At 36.8% G+C, this 21,841-nt stretch overlaps 1 protein-coding gene across 2 annotated transcripts in view; it reads right to left on the reverse strand.

Moving 5' to 3' along the window:
- Nin (blastoderm-specific gene 25D) overlaps positions 1-21,841 on the reverse strand; it is a 162,621-nt gene that overhangs the window by 37,366 nt on the left and 103,414 nt on the right. The gene's annotated exons all lie outside the window — the stretch shown is intronic.

Consider the following 21,841-nt stretch of genomic DNA (forward strand, 5'->3'; position numbering starts at 1 on the left):
TAAGGCGTAAATTTCCATTTACGTTTTTGATAGCCGATATCGCGAAACCAATCATAGGAGCTGATTTTTTGTATAAATATGGTCTACAAATCGATATAAGCAACAAACGTTTAATTGACGCGTTGGCAAGCCTTTCAGTCAACACCATCTCTTCTTTTTGTAATGTTCCTCTTCCGAAAATTTTCTCAGTAGATAACAAATATACAAAATTATTAAAAATTTTTCCTAATTGATAGCTGAGCCAGATTACTCGAAACCAGTTAAGCATACTACGGTCCACAAACTTGTTACTGAAGGAAACCGTCCTTTTTCTAAGCCCAGGCGCTTGGATCCAATTAAGGTTAAAGTGGCAAAAACCGAGTTCGATTTTCTATTAAAAACTGGAATTTGTAGACCTTCAAATTCCTTAATAGCATCTCCATTGCGTTTAATACCGAAAAAGGGTGCTAACGACTGGCGACCTTGTGGTGATTTTCGTAGATTGAATGTTATTACAGTACCTGATCTTTATCCTTTACTTCACAAACCTTCCACAGATTTATTAACGGTCTAGATTTCGTATTTGCATACATTGATGTCTTACTTATTGCGAGTGAAAATGAGGAAGGACATTTAACACATCTACGTGTACTTTTCGGACGACTTTCCGAGTATGTGTTAAATATTAAACCTACTAAATGTATTTTTGGTGTTAACAATATTGACTCTTTAAGACACAATATTTCCAGTTCTTGAATTAGGCCATCCGATGAGAAAACAGTAGCCATACGTAATTTTGAACGTCCGAAAACTATTAAACAGGCACACAAATTTATTGGAATGGTAAACTATTACCATAGGTATATTGCAAATCTTGTGAGTACACGAATATATAATTTAATTAATAGAACAAACAAAAAACGCGATAACACATTAATATGGGACGACACTTCAACTAAGAGCTTTGAATGTATTAAAGAAAGGTTTGCATCTAAGGTATTATTAAATTATTTGAATAAAGATGCAAAACTTTCTTTAAATGTTGATGCATCGAATACGGCAATTGGTGGTGTCATACAACAACACTTTAATGGTACATCTGAGCCAATAGGTTTTTATTCGAAAAATTGTTGTCATTCAGAGAAGAAGTATAGCGCATTCGATCGAGAATTATTTAAATGGCTAATAATAAATATCAAGCATTTTAGATACCTTTTAGAAGGGCGATTTACACGGACCACAAACCATTAACTTTTGCTTTAAATTCGAAAACAGAACGCAACCCTAGGCAAACGAGGCACCTTGAGTTTATTGCACAGTTCATTAACGATATTCAGTACATTAAAGAAAAATATATCATAGTAGCTGACACTTTGTCACGACCTTTTGAGGTAGATGCAATCAAAAATGCTGATCTAAATTTTAAAATTTAACAAAGAGAGCAACAGCAAGCAGCAAGATAACGAACTTAAAGAATTAATATCTGGTCAAACTTGCCAAAATCTTGCATTGATAGCAATTCCTTTGTTGAGTTTTAGCATAGTGTGTGAAGTTTCAGGAGAAAATCCTAGACCATTTGTACCAAAAAATTTGCGGAAAACTATTTTTGATACATTACATGGAATCATACATCCTGGTACGAAAGCTACGCGTACATTAATAGTTAAGAGATATTTTTGGCCAAATATGAATAAACAAATTAATTTGTTGTCTAAGAGGTGCATAAGTTGCCAGAAGTCAAAAGTTTATCGTCATACAAAACTACCAATTACAAAAATTGCAATACCTAAGAGTAGATTCGAACACATTCATTTAGATATTGTGGGCCCTCTTCCTGTCGGAAGAGGATATCGTTATATTTTTACTATAATTGATACGTTTACACGCTGGCCAGAGTCATATTCGTTAAGGGATATTTCTGCGGCTACTATTGTCAAAAAATTTTTTAAAGAATACATTTCGCGTTTAGGGATTCCATTGAAAATAACTACAGATCAAGGTGCTCAATTTACGTCGAATTTATTTTCGGAACTAACTAAACTTCTTGGAAGCCATCAAATTACAACGTCTCCCTACCATCCTCAAGCTAATGGAATGGTAGAACGTTTTCATAGGCAACTTAAGTTTTCAATAATGGCTAGAAATGGGATCAGATATTGGTATGAAGAGTTACCGATAGTACGTTTAGGTTTGCGATCATTTTTTAAAGAAGATATTTCGACTACTCCAGCATAAATGGTTTTTGGACCAAATTTAAGGATACCTGGTGAACTTGTTGCGTCAACTTCTGAAAATACAACTTCATCAGAAGTTTTAAGTAGTTTGCGTGAGCATTTCAACAACGTTAAATGAAATCTACAACATCATAAAAATTCTACAGGTATTTTGGTTCCAAAAGATTTAAAAGATTGTAAATTTGTCTTTGTTCGAGTTTTAAACAAACGCTCCTTACAAGATCCATATGATGGACCATATAGAGTTATTGAAAAATATGTTAAGAATTTTAAGGTAGAAATAAATAATGAAATGAAAAGTTTTCTAATTGATCAATTGAAACCAGCTATGGTTGATATTACATATTTTAATGATACAAAAACGAAAAAGAAAGTTACTTTTAATTTATTTAACAACAAATCTCTGGAAGGGGGGTATTGTAAGGTATTAGTAATGGATTAATTTTACTAATTTAATTTAACTTTTTAAATTTATTATTTTGAATTTTAGTAATTTTAAATATGTATCGAAATATTATTTTTCAATGTTGAATTTTGTAACATCAAAAATTTTCGTTCTTTCATATTTGTTAAACAAAAAAGATGTATAGATTTAAATAAATTATAACTGAAATCCGTTTTTAGAAAAAGAATTTTCTTTGTAACTACAAACGAAATGAAATAATTTTTATAAGTTATGTTTTTATCTTTAACAAAACGAAATAGATTTGAGTTCTTAAGCATCTCTAAGTTTTTAAATCGGAGTCACCTTGCGGAAGTTCTATCAGGAGTGAAGCCAGTGTTCTTTGCTTACAACCGGTTATGCCAGTTTTTACTGGGTATCTATAGTAATTATAAAAAAATGCTTATATGGGAAATGTTTGGAACGGCTAATATCGGGAAGTAGATACCAAACCGGTTTTTATGGATTTTTTTTTAAGAAAGTATTGGCGCAAATAAACAGCCTGCGCTTTTTATTTTTTCCATTTTCACAAATTAAAGCCCTTTATTTTTAGAATAAAGTGTATGAAAACCCCCAAATAATGCAAGATTAACTCTTTTCGATGACCAAACCCAAGCTACAGCGGTCCAACAAAAACAACTTTGTGTTTGTGAAGTGATACATACATATACTCCCAGCCAAAGAGAGTGCGTCATTTCACTCTTGGCAAATGCACGAGTTTTTATACCTTTCATGAACATGAAATGGTATATTAACTTTGGTCCGATCTTTGTAAATATAGAAGATAGACTCACCATTAAGTATACCGAATTGATCAGGGCGACGAACTTAGTAGATATAGCCATGTCCGTCTGTCCGTCCGTCTGTCGGTCCGTCCGTCTGTCTATTTGAACGCAACCTAGTCCCTCAAATTTTGAAATATCTCAATGAAATTTGGTACAAGGTTGTATTTTTGTATTATATTAGACATTTGTCGGATCCGGTAGGATCGGACCACTATATATCTCCCAAAACAACCGATCGTTCAGATAAGACGATTTTGGTCATTCCTGCCGCAATTTAGAAAGTATAAACGTGAAACTCGGTGATATATATTCTAATATATCATAGAAGATATCCTGAAAAAATCACTTTGATCAGAGCTATATATAGTTATATACCATACACCCGATCGTTCAGATAGAAAGATTTTTGGCCATTTCTCCCTTAATTTAGAAAATATAAACGTGAAACTCGGTGATATATATTTTAATATATCATAGAAGATTTTCTGAAAAAATCCCTTAGATCGGAGCTATATATAGTATTGTAACGAATTTGCTTGCAATTCCTCTTATTTGCCTTTTCTTCTAACGTTCGAATCACTAAACTGTTGAATAAATAACTCGAATATTGAATAATGGAAAAATGGCCTTTATTAAAGTACTTCACAATAACACTTATACTTTGCAACTAGCTGGCTTAATAACCAAACTGATAGCTTAAATGAAACTGACTTTCAAAATAATACTGCTATTGCTCGCCATAGTGTACCTATACAAGTGTGTCAGCTAGGCGATAAACGTCAAAACTACAAACAGCCTCGCTCACCTGATGCAAATCTCAGGTCTAGAGTTGCATTTTTGGTACGCAAGAGTACTTCAAGCTGAGTTGCATTTGATAGTTTAATAAAACTACTACACAGTTTACAGATGAAATAGTTGCATATATTTCCGCGGAAATAAGAATACTAGAAGTTTTGTAGCCTGCAACAATGCGGAAACATACGGAAAGCAAAATTTATTTAAATTAGAGTCAAAATATAAAGCGGCACACGTGTAACATGGAAAAATTTCACTTCTAAGGCTGTTTACACAAATGCATAAGGGCAAAATTATATAAACGCTGTGATCGCTTCAAAGCAAAGATAACGTACGGCGTTTCATTGTTTTTCGTCTGGCGTTGTCAAAGCGTAGGCACGCAACCAAAGCATTTATGTAAATTTTTCGATACTTTGCCCGACAGATGAATTAATGAATGCAACACAACCAAAGCGTCTGTGTAAATCCGCCTTAATTTTTGTAGCTGTAAAAGTCTCCTGCAAATAAAATGGTGCTGTAAGTGCAAACAAATCAAACTCCTATATGACACTACTTTATTTTCTATGTATTTTTCTTGTATTTTCTCTTATATTTTTTGTCGAGGGAGCCAATAAGTTTTCAGTACTGGTATAAATGTGTGAACTATATTTAAAAAACTAAGGAAATACAAGAAAAATACAACGTAGTTCATTAAAAACAAACAAGCCAGTTTGTATTTCGATAGGGTTTTTTGACATTAGGCTGTTTTTATTTATTTTTTCTGACAAATGAAAATTTTGTTTTTAGTTTCAAAATTTTGTGCATAAAAATATAACTAAATTCAAAGTGTAAATTGTGTGTGCAAATGAGTTTTCAATAAGTGTACATTTTTCAGTTTTTCATAGTTAAGGAATTGACCTCCAGATTCTTGTATTACACAAATATAGTGAACTTGGGTACAGAAATTCAAATTAAAAAGTTTGTCACAATAATTTGAAAAACTACGTTTTCTCTGCTTTTTACACTTAAAAGAGTAACCCTCCATAATAAATTAAACTTTTAATGAAAATCAATAACTCTGAACTCAACACTTTTCGCCATGATATAAAATTAAAATGCTGTGGAACAGGAGCAACACTTTTGTGACTACATAAACCCTGTTTCAATCTTTTACGTCTCTGCACAGAACCCTAGTTGACCGTTTTCAACCGAAACAACAATGGCAACCCATATTTTCCCGTTATGCCCACTTAAGCGAGTGCCTGTCAGAAAGAAGTCAACACACTTGTACTTGTACACTATGTTGCTCGCTAGATATCGTCTTAATCGAAACTGATTATAGCGCCTCTACCGCTGGTGCTTTTATACTATGTAATTTCCCCGTGGCATCTTCTAGGCGCTTCCAGAATTTGCTTAGTTGCCGTCATATAATTATAACTACAGATGCACGTATATAGCTTCTCATATGCGTGTATTTGTGAGCGACACTTCAACAATTACAATTGCATACTTTTGGGAGCATCTCTTCTCTGCTGCGTGTACGTACATATGTGTAGACATAATGTTTTATTCGTTTATGTAGATACATAATGATTGATCTATGGATGTGCATGCAAGGCGCTCCTTAGCATCGGCTTAGAGATGGCAGCACCCCTTAGTTTTGCTAATATTCGTAACACTGCCCTCCACCTAAGTCTGATCGTCCCGATCAGACAAATCTCTCGATCTAAACGCTGCCAGCATATCCAAATGTACCACACTTCTACTTCGTGGTTTCCCAATGGTTTGTATGCGGTAGATGGTGTCACTGATCTTCTTCACAACTTTGTACGGGCCTTCCCAACTGCACCGAAATTTGGTTGGAACACCTTTCCGCCGGTGAGGGTTGTATAACAGTACCAAATCTCCCGACAAGAAACCTTTCGAATTATTGTTCTCATGGTACCTGTGTTTCATCGTACTACTCAATACCCTGGTTCGTTCATTCATACTCTGTTGTTTGGCCAATGAACTACTTCGTAGAGCTTGCGCTGGACGGATTTGCTTTGCATAATCAGTATCGATCCCACGTTTACCCACAGTAGCGCGCTCTGGCTCGAAACTACCCTCGCATTCTTTCTGGGAAATTCGTTGCTTCGGTTTTGTGCGTCCATTAGGTTTTGTCAATGCCAGTGTTTCTCTCGCAGGTACTTTTGATTTTGATTTATTTGGCCCATTCGATCTATCAACTTTTGCCTTTGACTTTCGTGGTCTTTGTGGAGTCTTTTCCACCAGTACCCTATGCTGAACCCATTCTCCAAACTGAAGTTAAGTGGTATATCCTGGTTCTTATAACGCATCACCCTTCTCTGCATATCGATCTTGATGTCATGGTCAACCAAGAAGTCCATTCCCAATATGACTTCATCAACGATCTCTGCCACAACGAATTTGTGTAGAACCATGACCTCCCCAATTAAGACTTCACATACCACTTCTCCCTGGACTTGGTTATACTCGCCAGTAATCGTACGCAATCTTGCTCCAGGTAATGGCTTTACTTTCCTGTTGACCAAATCAGATCGGATCAAGGAATGAGATGCGCCCGTATCTACAGTCAGTACACGCTCCTTGCCATCCACATTTCCTTTGACGGTAAGACTGCTCGATTTCCTTCCAGTTTGCGAGATAGGTATCACACGACATTCACTAGCTGGGGCAAGTTCTCGATCTTTACATTTGACTCGCTCTTGTTTATCTCCTCCAGCTTTGCGTTTACGACCAGCCAAGTTGGAACTACCATGACCGGTGCTGCAATGACGAGCAATGTGACTTGGGTTACCGCACTTGAAACACTTCATAACTCCGGCATTTTTTTGTTGTAATCCCTTCAGTGCTTTCAAAATTGTGTCTACCCAATCTGGCCTTTCCACTTCCACGCGATGAGCTTTGTATGCGGGCTTACTCAAAAGTGACGCTGTTTCCTGAGTCAGTGCATGGGATAGCGTTTCAGCAAATGTTGGCTTTGGGTTCGCGTATGTGGCTCGCTTCATTTCGACGTCCCGTATGCCGTTAAGAAAGCTATGAATCTTTACCCTTTCAGTGTATTCCACGGGTGCGTCCGCATTTGCAAGATGAGCCAATCTTTCAACATCCGAAGCAAACTCCTGTAATGTCTCATTTGCTTTTTGGTAACGGTTTTGCAACTCAATTTGGTATATCTGTTTTCTATGCTCGCTTCCATAACGTCTGTCGACAGCGGCCATCAATGCTTCATAGTTGTTCCGCTCTCTCCCGGGAATCGTCTGTAGGATTTCGGCTGCTGGCCCCTTCAATGCTACGAATAGAGCAGCAACTTTATCTTCAGCATTCCAGTTGTTCACTGCTGACGTCTTCTCAAATTGAAGCTTGAATACCTCGAAAGGAACAGAGCCGTCAAAAAATGGAGTTTTTACCTTCGGATTGCTCGCTGGAACAGCTGGGCGATTTAGTTTAACTGTTGCATAAGACCTTTCAACGCTTCTAACTCGGCATCAATTTTGTCCTCGAGTTGTAAAATTTTTGCATCCTGCTCTTCCAGTTTCGCAAAGAGCTGCGATGATACCTGTTCCAAAATTTTTATCGACATTCCAGATATACGTGCCTCTTGCGCTTCCAGTTGAGATGACATATATGTCTTCTGTTCTTCCAATTGAGATGACATTTGCGACGCCATTTCTGAAATGCGTGCCTCCTGTGACTCCAGCTGAGATGCCATTGCCGATCTTTGTACAGATGTTGTGCTCGTCGCTGTCTGCGGTGTTTCGTTTTTTTCTTCCATTTTTGTTGTTGTTTTGTCGCTATCATAATGAAAGACATACTCCTCAGCATTGTAGATTCCTTCAAATACCATAGCTACACTTAGTCGTTTTTGTAGCTGGGATTTATATCCAGAAGTAGCCAATCCACGGACTTCCAACTCCTGCTTCAGTTGCTGGATCGTCAATTCAATCAACTTTGCCATGTCCAAGTTGTATTCCCACTCTTCGGAATTTATTCAACAATTCCTCTTCTGACACCAATTGTAACGAATTTGCTTGCAATTCCTCTTATTTGCCTTTTCTTCTAACGTTCGAATCACTAAACTGTTGAATAAATAACTCCAATATTGAATAATGGAAAATGGCCTTTATTAAAGTACTTCACAATAACACTTATACTTTCCAACTAGCTGGCTTAATAACCAAACTGATAGCTTAAATGAAACTGACTTTCACAATAATACTGCTATTGATCGCTAGATATCGTCTTAATCGAAACTGATTATAGCGCCTCTACCGCTGGTGCTTTTATACTCTGTGATTTCCTCGTGGCATCTTCTAGGCGCTTCCAGAATTTGCTTAGTTGCCGTCATATAATTATAACTACAGATGCACGTATATAGCTTCTCATATGCGTGTATTTGTGAGAGCCACTTCATCAATTACAATTGCATACTTTTGGGAGCATCTCTTCTCTGCTGCGTGTACGTACATATGTGTAGACATAATGTTTTATTCGTTTATGTAGATACATAATGATTGATCTATGGATGTGCATGCAAGGCGCTCCTTAGCATCGGCTTAGAGATGGCAGCACCCCTTAGTTTTGCTAATATTCGTAACAGTATATGAGCCGTTTATTTTGAAAGTGGCATAAGTCATTTCATGTCGTTTAGGTTCAGTGATAATTTGTTGGTATCTCTCCTCGCCTCCAGTTTTTTAGAGTCCAATATCCAAAAGATGCAATTCTTATTATTATTTTATAATTGTAGAACCATCTATATATGCATTCGTTCAAAAATAACAATGCATTTAAGACCATGGGTTGGAAATGACTTATGCCACTTTCAAAATAAACGGCTCATATATCCCATACAACCGATCGTTCAGATAGAAAGATTTTTGGCAATTTCTCCCTTAATTTCCAATATAAAATCGTTAAACTTGGTGATATTTATTCTAATATATCATAGAAGATTTCCTGAAAAAATCACTTTGATCAGAGCTATATGTATATATTATAATGGAAATAAAAAACGAACGAAATAAAACAACAATACAAAAAGCAAAAGAAACGAAACAATACTTTAGCATAACATATATACCGAAGCTCACAGAGAATTTCAGCAAAGCACTAACCAACAACAAACACAATATTGCACTTGCCTACAAATCAAACCATACATTAGCGACGATATTTACACAAACAACAGGCCCAATTGAAAACATCCAACAAAACAACGTAATATATGAAATAACATGTAAAGGCAGCTAAAACGAAAAATGTAACAAAATATACATAGGAACAACTAAACGGTCACTAGGAGTTCGGCTTGCAGAACATGAAGCAGACATACGAAAGAAAAAACAAAGCACAGCATTATGTCAACATACCACACAAACTGGGCATGCAGCTTATCTAAGCAACACAAAAATAATAGACAAAAACAAACGAGGAAAGGCCAGGTACACATTGGAAAGCCTGAGAACATTGCAAAGGAGAGACAAAACGATAAACAACAAGTAAGGAAGGTTAAATTCGGGTGTAACCGAAGATTACATACTCAGTTGAGAGCTATGGTGGCAACATAGGGGAAAATGAACCGAGGGTAACCCTGGAATGTGTTTGTATGACATGTGTATCAAATGAAAGGTATTAAAGAGTATTTTAATAGGGAGTGGGCCATAGTTCTATAGGTGGACACCATTTAGGGATATCGCCATAAAGGTCGATCAGGGTTGACTCTACAATTTGTTTGTACTATATGGGAATCAAATGAAAGGTGTTAATGAGTATTTTAAAAGGGAGTGATCCTTTGTTCCATAGGTGGACCAGGCGTGACCCTAGAATTTGTTTGTACGATATGGGTATCAAATGAAAGGGGTTAATGAGCATTTTAAAAGGGAGTGGGCCTTAGTTCTATAGGTGAACGCCTTTTCGAGATATCGCCATTAAGGTGGACCAGGGGTGACTCTAGAATGCGTTTGTACAATATGGGTATAAAACGAAAGGTGTTAATGAGTATTTCAAAAGGGCGTGGGGCTTAGTTCTATAGGTGGAGGCCTTTTCGAGATATCGCCATAAAGGCGGACCAGGGGTGACTCTAGAATGTGTTTGTACGATATCGGTATCAAATTAAAGGTATTAATAGGGTTTTAAAAGCGATTGGTGGTAGTTGTATAGGTGGTCGCCTTTTCGAGATATCGGCATAAAGGTGGACCAGGGACGACTCTAGAATGCGTTTGTACAATATGCGTATCAAACGAAATGTGTTAATGAGTATTTTAAAAGGGCGTGAGGCTTAGTTCTATAGGTGGACGCCTTCTCGAGATATAGCCATAAAGGTGGACCAGGGGTGACTCTAGAATATGTTTGTACGATATGGGTATCAAATGAAAGGTGTTAATGAGTATTTTAAAAGGGCGTGGGGCTTAGTCTATAGGTGGACGCCTTTTCGAGATATCGCCATAAAGGTGGGCCAGGGGTGACTCTAGAATGTGTTTGTACGATATGGGAATAAAATTAAAGGTATTAATGTGGCTTTTGAAAGGGAGTTGTGGTAGTTGTATATGTGAAGGCGCTTTCCAGATATCGACCAAAATGTGGACCAGGGTGACCCAGAACATCATCTGTTAGATACCGCTAATTTATTTATATATATAGTACCACGAACAGTATTCCTGCCAAGATTTCAATCACAGTGATGCCTTGGTTTTAAAAGGGGGTTGTAAAAACGCTAATTTCTAAAAATTCTTTCAAATTTCTTTTCTATTACTAAGTTAAATTCATTTTTTCATTTACATATGTTCTGACTAAATAAATTTCTAAAGAGAAAAATAAACTCCAAAAAGAAAAAACATAGGCATTTCAAAGTGGGATTTTTCAAAATTTGCCCCTACGACCCACAGGGGGGGGGGGGGACATCAGAATTCGTTTTAGAGGTATGGTTCCTTGGGCAAAGTTTCTTGTTTTGATCCCTAGAATATGATTTTCACAGAGCAATGGGCGATTTTTTTGCCTCCCCACAAATCGACCCGACCTGTACAGTGTACAACCAACCGTTATCCAATCAAAGTTAATATACTCTGTGAGCTCTGCTCAACTGAATATAAAAAGGAAGATAGAGATGACGTTGCTGCCGCCTACACCCTCTGTCTCTAACAATAAACAAATTAGTATGATAATGATACCACTATGAAATTGTACCGGAATTAGTTTTAAGGTTTTAACAAAAATTAAAATAGTCCAATTATGTGAGTGCTTTATGTAATGTTTTATGTGTTATAAAATACAATTATTCAGGGTTTTTTGCCTCTTGTTTGTGATATTTGTTTGTATGTAATATTGTGATCAATAATGTTTGAAACTCATGTTTCTCACATTAATGTATTGTTTTTTGTTTTTGTTATTAAATACAGAGATCACCCTTGAAAAAGCTAGAGAGACTAGCGAAACGACGGGTTGAAAGATGAAATAAGTTTTATTTGCATCAAACGACAAATGGTCAAAATAGCCCAACAAAAAATCCTAGTTAATACTGAAATACATTTAAAAAAAAAAAAAGAATTTTAATTGTAACCTACACCTTGGTCGGGAACAAAAATTCCGAGTCGCTCCGGTACATAGAACTGGCTGCAGGGGGAAGCGGATGTATGGTCCTTGGTGCTATACATATATATATATATATATATATGTGTATATATGTATATATATATATATATGTATATAAAAAAATGGCGCCATTTACATCCGAGAAACTGGGCCTCAGCTAATTTGTATCTAAACTTTCGATGTTGGTTTTCCCGGGATTTGAACAAAGCACCTTCGATGTGGTAGATGGAGCTACCACCACACCACGGCGCACAGTGGCATTTTTGCATGATTTAGACGCGAAAAATTAATAACTCGCTGAAAAATTAATATATTTCATTCAAACCAAGTGTATATGTTTGTGTGCCTTACACCGCTTCAGTGAGGATAGGCGAAAGGGGGTGGGGGGTTGCACCCTCCCTCCAAAAATTTTGAATTTACCCCATACACAAATTTTCTTATAGCCTTATCTTGTTCTTTTGTTCACAATGGAACATACCTATGTATATTTAAATTTCTTATCTTCTTCAAACCATGAAGCAAACTTTCCAAGAAAATTAACTTTGATGTAATTCACTAGAATCCATCTCATACAAAGTTTGATAAAAAAATTCGAACTTTACTGCAGCATTTATCATAAAATCCCATCTCTATTTACTCCCTCCCTACAACAGTACACACTTGGTCTAAAACGGCTTTATCCATTTCCTTTTGGCCACGTTCTGCAACCCACACCTCATACAACTCCCTCTTTGTGATCGTCATTATATCAAAAGGGGGACCTTCGGAGATGAAGAATCATTTGAGTTATATGCAATAATATTGAATTATTGTAGAAATTTAAAAATTATTGTGGTACAGCGTGGTTCAAACTTTTGGCAGGCTTTTCTTTTCACAGTTTTATATATTTTCAGCCCAAAAATAATGCACATTAAAAACTCATAATTTAAAATACTCAACCAAAGAACTTTTGAACACTTGCAAAATAAGATAATTACGTGTAGATTTTAAATAACCAACAAATATTTTAGCTTTTGTTTCACCACAAAGTTTTATTTAACTTTAAGCCACGCGATATTTCACTTCTGTAAATTGTACTACTTAGCGCTTCATCAACAACTCACATTTTGAAAGCAGATTGAATAATGAACAATAATTATGAATGCAGAACAATAATTATAAGAAATGATAATTACCATTATATACTGTGGACATTTTAAAAACAAATTGCATTCAAATTTCAAAAAAAATTACTTGAAAATTTTTACTTTTTCGCGTCTAAACCAAGCAAAAATTCAAATGTGCGGCGTTCGCCGGTTGAGGACCACACGTACTTAAAATAAAATGCTTAAACCTTTAAACGTAATATGAAATATATTGATGGTACGTAACTACACTACCAGACTATATATATGTTAGTGCAAAGGAATAAAACTTTTCACAAGACGGCAAGACGCGAAACTCAATATTTGCATATGTACAGCTGTTGTCAGCTAATTAGAAACGCTCTTTTTTGATAAACGCTTTATGGGCATATTTTTAAAATATACCGTTATTTCCCTTAAAAGCCATTATATTCCTTTTTCACCCTATTTCCTACTCATTGCGATTTGTTTTGCTGTTGTGTAAAGGACGTAATATTAATGTAATCTCACACAATGCACACACTACTTGGCCCAATGTAAGTAAAGTGAGACTAGTAATTAGAAATAGTTGTTCAATGAAATAATATTCGACAATTTGTGTTGCCGTAAGTATGACATATAATATAGTATATGCATTAAACTTACTGTTTTGAATAAATTACAATAATAGGAAAAAATCCGCAACCTGACATTCGAAACTCAATTTTTGTCTTCGTAAAGCTGGACAGTTGAGCAGTGAAATTTTGAAGGAAATCAAATGCAAACAAAAAATGATATTTAATGCCTTAAGGCATATCCAGCCTTCTAAAACTGTAGTCAATGTTGCAAGTAAAATAACGGCCCGACAAATTTTTGCAGAAGTTAATCGCAGGATAACGAAAATTTCCTAAAATACCCGTAGAGTTTTGCTAACATAAAACATAAAATTCAGAACGGATATTATTCTCAAATATCCAAGAGGATAATTGACCAGAGTCTGGTCGAATCTGGGCTACATGACGGAGCAGTAAATAGGAATACCCTTCTGGTGAAGATCGAAAAATCATAAAGATGTACGTGTGGCCTTTGCGAGATCCCATTGGTTTTGTGACATACCTACTTGTTAATTTTCTACTTTAACAATTATTCGCTTAAAAAAAATTCAATTCATTTGTTGTCATAGAAGAAAATTTTCTCAGTTAGTTGAACAAAATTATTTTAAAGAACGGACCATCAATTAAATAGTAAATAACGTGTTTTTATTTAAGAAAAAATTGTGTAATAATTCAACCTTAAAATTTGTTGGTGACCCTAGACAGGAAACATATTTCATACACCGAATAGAGGAAGTGACGCCAATAATAGGGCAGGAGATTCGTTGATTTCAGATCTACAACAGCCGCCATCAGCACTGCCGCAAACACCCGTATATCAAAGGAATCTTTTAGATGAGCCGACTTCGACATTAGAGGTTGCACGTGTGTCCGTTAAAGTTCCACCATTTTGGAGAACAAATCCAGCTCTATGGTTCAAGCAAGTGGAGAGCCAGTTTATTACGGTTGGAATATTATCAGATGCAACAAAATTTCACACCACTGTAGGATCCATGGAGGCGAGTGTGCTTGGTGAAGTCAGCGATCTTATTCTAAACCCACCTGAAATCAACATGTACGAAGCATTGCAATCTCGGAGGAAAAACGATTACATAAACTGCTGCGTGACATGGGAATGGGTGACAGGAAGCCTTCTGCAATGTTACGTGAAATTAACAATTTTATCTGTATATACTGAAAGTTTAAGTAGACTCGCCCTTATGGTAAATAAAATATCTGATACATCAGATGCTTGGGAGATAAATAGTGTTTCCAAGACTCCTTACATAAAGCATGATTTGGAATTACGCATTGAAGCTTTGACGAAGCAAGTTAAGCTGCTTTCACATCGCTCTCGAAGTCATAGCCGTAATAACAACAAACGCGTTAAGCAAACGAATTCCTCAATAGCAAGAGAAAGTAAGCCTTCTTGCTATTACCATTGTAAGTTCGGTGAGTGCTAAAAAGTGCGTGCAGCCTTGTAATTATATTTTACGTTCAAAAAATATTTCGGAAAACCATTAGGCCCCTCGTCTAAGGTGACGGATGGGGTTGGCCAAGATGTATGTCGCCTATTTGTTAGAGAAAATTCATTAAACACAGAAGTTCTCATTGATACTGGCACAGACGTCTCTGTGTTCCCTGCTCTTTCCATTGAAAGGTTGAATGGACCATCTCTTGAGCTATTTGCTGCAAATCAATCTCCAATAAAAACCTTTGGAAACACAACATTAAAATTAAGTTTGGACCCAAAAAGAAGTTTTCGGTGGACTTTTATATTAGCAGATGTTAAGAAACCTATCGGCGCCGACTTTCTCAACCATTACGGATTAATAATGTTAAAAATAATAGCATAATTGATAACGTCTCAAACTCTATTAGTAATGCGATTTCACATATTGGGTTATTTATTACCACCTAAGTCACACAAGTTTGAACACTCTGTTATATATCCATTACTTGAAGAATTTAAGGATCTTACCACAACGCATGATGAAAATACACCTATTAAACATTCTGTAACGCATCACATTCAAACATCTGACCCACCTATGTCTTCTAAAGCTCGTAGACTATCTCTTGAGAAACTACAAATTGTAAGCGTGAGTTCGATGCCATGTTAAAGCAAGGCATATGTAGGCCATCAAAAAGTTGTTGGGTTAGTCCATTACACATGGTACCCAAACCTGATGGAGAATGGCGACTTTGTAGAGATTATCGGCGGTTAAATTCTGTGACAATTCCAGATCGTTATCCCGTTCCCCACATACATGACTTTGGTTTTCTCTTTCATGGCACAAAAGTTTTAAGAAAGGTTATTTAGTTAAGGCTTATTACCAAATTCCGGTTGAGAGTTCTGATGTTTAAAAAGCAGCTATAGTTACTCCAATAGGATTGTTTGAGCTTCCTCGTATGACGTTCGGTTTGTGTAACGCTGCGCAACCTTTCCAACGCTTCATCAACCAAGTTAATCAAAGACTAGATTTCTGTAATGCATATATGTATAGACGATATTCTGATTGCATTGAAGAATATAGACGGCCATGTCAAACATATTAAATCTCTATTTGATCGGTTTCGAGAGTTTGGAGTTATCTCTACTATATATTTGTGAAATTATGTCTGTATGTATGTTTGGACTTGCAGCCTAAACCGCAGAATGGAATCGAAAGAAATTTTGCCATGACATACCCTGAGTGCGTCAATCTATGGTAGGCTATATAAAAAAAATGTTGGACAAGGGGGCGTGGCACCTCCCATACAACTGGAATTTTTCGTAGTCAATATATCTGAAAGTATTAAGGCTAGACGACTAAAATTAGGTGACTGGTTATATGGAACCAATCTCTACCCCCTCCAGAAAAACTGGGTATAACAAAAAAGGGGCGTGGCACCTCCCATACAACTGGAATTTTTCGACGTCAATATATCTGAAAGTATTGAAGCTAGACGACTGAAATTAGATGAGGAGATATATAAGATTAATCCCTACCCCCTCGGGAAAAATTGGGGATAGCGAAGAAGGGGCGTGGCATCTCCCATACAAATTGGGGTTTGGATTTGGCTAATATATTAGTCTATATAGTCCTGCTTTTATTTATACCCGAACGACGTCGGGTACTCTGCTAGTTATAAATACGTCAACATCGATTTTTGCTGTACCCGAAGTTCAGTTTCTAGGATACTTGGTTACTGATGAAATAAAATGCTATCAAGTGCAAACTTAGCACGTACAAAATATATGCTACGTTTATTCACGCGGTTTGATGAGAAGTGAAGTAATATAATATATGTACAGATTATATTTGTATAAGTATATACAAAGAAAAATAACAGTTAGTAATGAATTTAAGTAGCTGAATACAAAGCCGAGTAAGAGTTTGCCACGTATCAAAGGAGTGACAGATCTTTAAAGACAAGTGGTGCCATTAAACAATGTTGCTTCTTAACACTCTCACTCATTGTTTGACTGGCGACATTCCTAAGAGCTGCAAATTATTCCTAAAGCGTTGATTTGTCAGTGGCTTTGTAAATATATCAGCACGTTGTAGTTCTGTGTTGACGCATTTGAACTCAACTAGTTTGGCCTTTTGCAGATCTCTGATGAAATGTAACCTTATGTCGATATGCTTTGTACTATGGTGTAATCCCGGATTTCCAATTAGTCGAATTGTGCCCTGATTATCGATATTGAGAGCCGTAGGGGAATCCAGGTTATAACTAAAATCAGCCAAAAGTTGTTTAAGCCAAACTAGCTCTTTGGCTCCCTCACAGGCGGCCATGCACTCGGCCTCTGTTGTTGACAACGCAACAGTCTTTTGACGGTGGCTTCTCCATGTCACAACGCTGTCGTTTAATAGAAATGCATAGCCGGTTGTAGATCTTCTTGTATCAACATCACGAGCAAAATCTGCGTCAGTATAACCTTCAAATTTAAGAGAATTACCTGACCTATATTCTATACAGTAGTCCATGGTTGCTTTTAGGGTGCGAAAAATCCTCTTAACAGCTTGTACGTGGGAGTTTTTGGGATTTTCTGTAAATTTGCTCACTTCACCAACGGCATATGATATATCTGGTCTGGATACTGTAGCAGCAAACGTCAAACAGCCAACAGTTTCTTTGAATGGGTACTTTACAGTAGCTTCCTCACTACGTTTTGATAGATATGTGTTACCGTCACTAGGCGTTGAAATATCTTTTGAATCATCCATGTTAAAGCGTTGAAGAATTTTCTTTATGTAAGAACGTTGGCTAATTTTTATAGATTGGTTTGGTATATCGCGATAAATTTCAAGCCCAACATAATAGTTGTTTTCACCATAAGTGATACGAAATTCGTTCGATAGTTTTCCAATGAATAAATTTAAAGCGGATTTGTTTTGGGATAATATCGACCCATCATCAACGTATAGAAGCAAAATAATCTTACTGTTTTCAATATTGCCGTGAAACACACAATGGTCAGCATTAGACTGCTGCATTTTAAATGTTTGCAGAAATTCCACAAACTTTGAATTCCAATTACGAGATGCCTGCTTAAGCCCATACAGACCCTTTTTAATGCGAAAAACTTGATTTTGAGCTTGAGAGACATTGATGCCTTGTGGGATGTCCATATAAATCTCCTCATGGAGTTCTCCGTATAAAAAGGCAGTTTTGACATCGAATCGCATCATCTCCATGCCTTCAAAGGCTGCTACCGCCATAGCCACTCTCACTGAATCATATCGCACTACTGGCGAATATGTTTCTTTATAGTCGATACCAGGTTATTGTGAATAGCCTTTAGCCACTAATCGCGCCTTAAACACTGGTTTTTGATTTGGGTTTGATTTAATTTTAAACACCCATTTGCATCCCACAATATTTTTATCACGGGGTTTTTCTACCAACTCCCAAGTTTGGTTAAGCTCAAAGGAATTGATTTCATCATTTATTGCCGCTCTCCAATTCACGGCGTGTTCCGAATTTATGGCATCTTCATATGAATCTGGTTCTGAAATAGTTGCTAAACAGCCCATGTAATCGTATCCAAATCGCTCTGGTGGTAAAACTTCCTTACGCAAGCCATACCTATTATGCTCTCTTGTATCAGGAACATAACTTTGTAACGTAGAACCATTTGATGTATTTGGAATATCGGTTGCTGAAGTCTCTTTTTTCATAGAATTCTTCGGAGTGCTGGACATATGCGGCTGGAAAGACGATGAAACGTTTTCATCTTGTTCAGTGTTTTCATTACTCGTATCACCCTCGTCATCTTTGCTAAATGACCCAATTCTAATTGCCTTTTCATTAAAAACAACATCGGAACTAACAATTATTTTTGCTGACTCCTGATCGTACAAACGAAAATTTTTGCTGAAGGTTCATAGCCAACTAGATACATTTTCTTTGCTTTAGCATCCCACTTTTTCCTCCCTAGTTGTTTGGGCAGATAAACCATGCATTCAGTGCCAAAAACCTTTAAGTGACTCAAATCGGGCTTCTTGCCAAACCAGTATTCAAATGGCGTTTTTGCCCGACTAGCCGGTGCTGATCGATTAAGAATGTATAAGGCCGTTCTCACTGCTTCAGGCCACAAAAATTTGTTTAGTCCGCTGGCCAACAACATCGTCCGGGCTGATTCTTGAACAGTCCTATTGTCTCTTTCAATAAAGCCATTTTGCTCCGGGGTGTATGTTATTTGACAGCAGCTCAGCTACTTCTTTATTTATAAACTCGGTACCATTGTCGCACCGTACGTATTTTACCGATTCGCCAGTCATGTTGCGTAACATAGAAATAAAACATCTAAGTTTTTGAAGAACTTCAGATTTGTTGGATAAAAAATAAACGTACCTGAAGCATGTGCATTCATCCTTAAGCAACATGAAATAGCGAACTCCACCGATACCAGATTCCGACATAGGGCCGCATAAATCCATATGAAAATATTCGCACTTGCGTGCTTCGCGTCGTATTGCAGCTCCATGTGAAGATCGATGCATTTTTCCTCGCTTGCAATCTTCACAGAAGAAATTGTTGTGTTCCGTCACATTTATGCCATCAGCTAAACCTCTGTCACACATGTTTTTGATTGTTGCTGTATTTATGTGACCAAGTATGCAGTGCCATTGCTGCATTGTATTGATCTTTGCCGAATTTGCTTTATAATCAGTTCTTTGCTTAAATAACATTCTAAATTGATTTTGAGTCACGAATACCGGCGGCCAACATGTTTTTATTTTTGTCTATCAGCACACATCGTTTAGTTTCCATCAGCATTGAAAACCCTTTTGTTGTTGCTGAGCCTGTAGAAAACAGGTTTTGTTTTAGTTGAGGAACATATTGAACGTTAGTGAGAACGCGAGGTATCCATTTGTTGTATACAAGAGCATAAATTTTTACATCGCCGCAACCTAGGATTGGCAATTTCTCATTATTTGCAATGTAAACAATCGTTTGGAATTTGACAATTTTAAATCGGTAAACCATTCTTTATGTGAAGTCATGTGTTCGGTAGCACCTGAGTCTGCGATCCACACGTCATGGTACGGCGCTAACAAAACATCTGACGTTGATGCAGTAAATGCTACTTCATCACCGTTCTTGTCTCTCTGCTTGTCGCCCTCACGTTTTTTAAATTGTTTTTTCTTTGCACGACATTCTCTCTCCCAATGTCCAATTTTATTGCAGTAGTTGCATTTTGACGTTCGCTTTCTTTCGGCAATTGACTTTTTTGGTTTTTCAGATTTTGCATTGAAAGCTGCTTCGCTTACAGCTCCGTCACTACTCTTCTTGAGTTGATCTTCTTCGAGCTGTAACTTTGCCATCAAATTGTCTATAGTTCTGCCTTCTTTTACGTTATACCAAACAGTTTTGAAGTTTTGGAACCTTGGTGGCAAACTGCTTATGATTCGTACCATCTTGATATTTTCGGATAACTTTTCTCCTTGTGCTTCTATTTCCGCTGCCAATGCTGACACCTTTGACACATGATCTGCGACTGACTCGTCTTCCTGCATTCGTAGCGAAAAATATTCTTCATAAAGGCACATAACTTTTACCTCACTTTGTTTGTCGTGAATATTGGCTAATTTGAGGTAGACTTCGCTTGAGCTAGTGCATGTTAGTACATGGTTTGCTTGATCCTTTTCAATGGAAGATATAAGAATTCCCATTGCTTTACCGTCGCGCTTCATCCATGTCCTTCTGATCTTGGGATGCCGAATCGTTGAATTTGGTTATCCCTTGTATTCCTAGTAAACCATGGCCTTTTAATACCGCATCGACATTGAACTTCCACAACCTGTAGTTTCTGTTGTTTAGTCGGTGGAAAATATGGATTGTTTCTTCGGTCATCTTAAGCCAATCTGGGCCCATAACCTGATGAAATAAAATGCTATCAAGTGCAAACTTAGCACGTACAAAATATATGCTACGTTTATTCACGCGGTTTGATGAGAAGTAAAGTAATATAATATATGTACAGATTATATTTGTATAAGTATATACAAAGAAAAATAACAGTTAGTAATGAATTTAAGTAGCTGTATACAAAGCCGAGTAAGAGTTTGCCACGTATCAAAGGAGTGACAGATCTTTAAAGACAAGTGGTGCCATTAAACAATGTTGCCTCTTAACAGTTAACGCGGTTTGATGAGAAGTAAAGTAATATAATATATGTACAGATTATATTTGTATAAGTATATACAAAGAAAAATAACAGTTAGTAATGAATTTAAGTAGCTGAATACAAAGCCGAGTAAGAGTTTGCCACGTATCAAAGGAGTGACAGATCTTTAAAGACAAGTGGTGCCATTAAACAATGTTGCTTCTTAACAGTTAAAATGAATGGCTTGTAGCCCTTACCTTCTCGAGTTGAGGCTATACAAAATTACAAAGACCTGAAACAACTAAAGACTTGCGACGACTTTTAGGGATGTTAAACTTTTATCGCCGTTTCATTCCTAAAGCCGCACAGTAAGAATCCAAATTACATACACTATATAGTGTAAATAAAAAGGGTTATAATAAGAAAATTCCATGGTCCCCGGAACTTACTGAAGCTTTTCAAAACTATAAAAAGCAATTATCTGGTGCAACACTTTTAACGTATCCCTCGCTTAATGCGCCAACATCTCTATGGGTAGACGCATTGGTGGCGATACAGTAGAAGATGTTCACCATGTATTTTTCGAGTGTCCTAGGTTCTATAGCTCGAGATGCAAACTACGCAGCATTTTTGGAGAGGATTATACTCCTGAAACAATTGTTGGATGCATGCTACAAAGCAAGGTAAAATGGTCCGCGGCATGCGATGTATTAGCGGAAA

The sequence above is a fragment of the Eurosta solidaginis genome, chromosome 2 (assembly GCF_040869045.1).
Source record: "Eurosta solidaginis isolate ZX-2024a chromosome 2, ASM4086904v1, whole genome shotgun sequence".
In the NCBI taxonomy this organism is placed as follows: domain Eukaryota; kingdom Metazoa; phylum Arthropoda; class Insecta; order Diptera; family Tephritidae; genus Eurosta; species Eurosta solidaginis.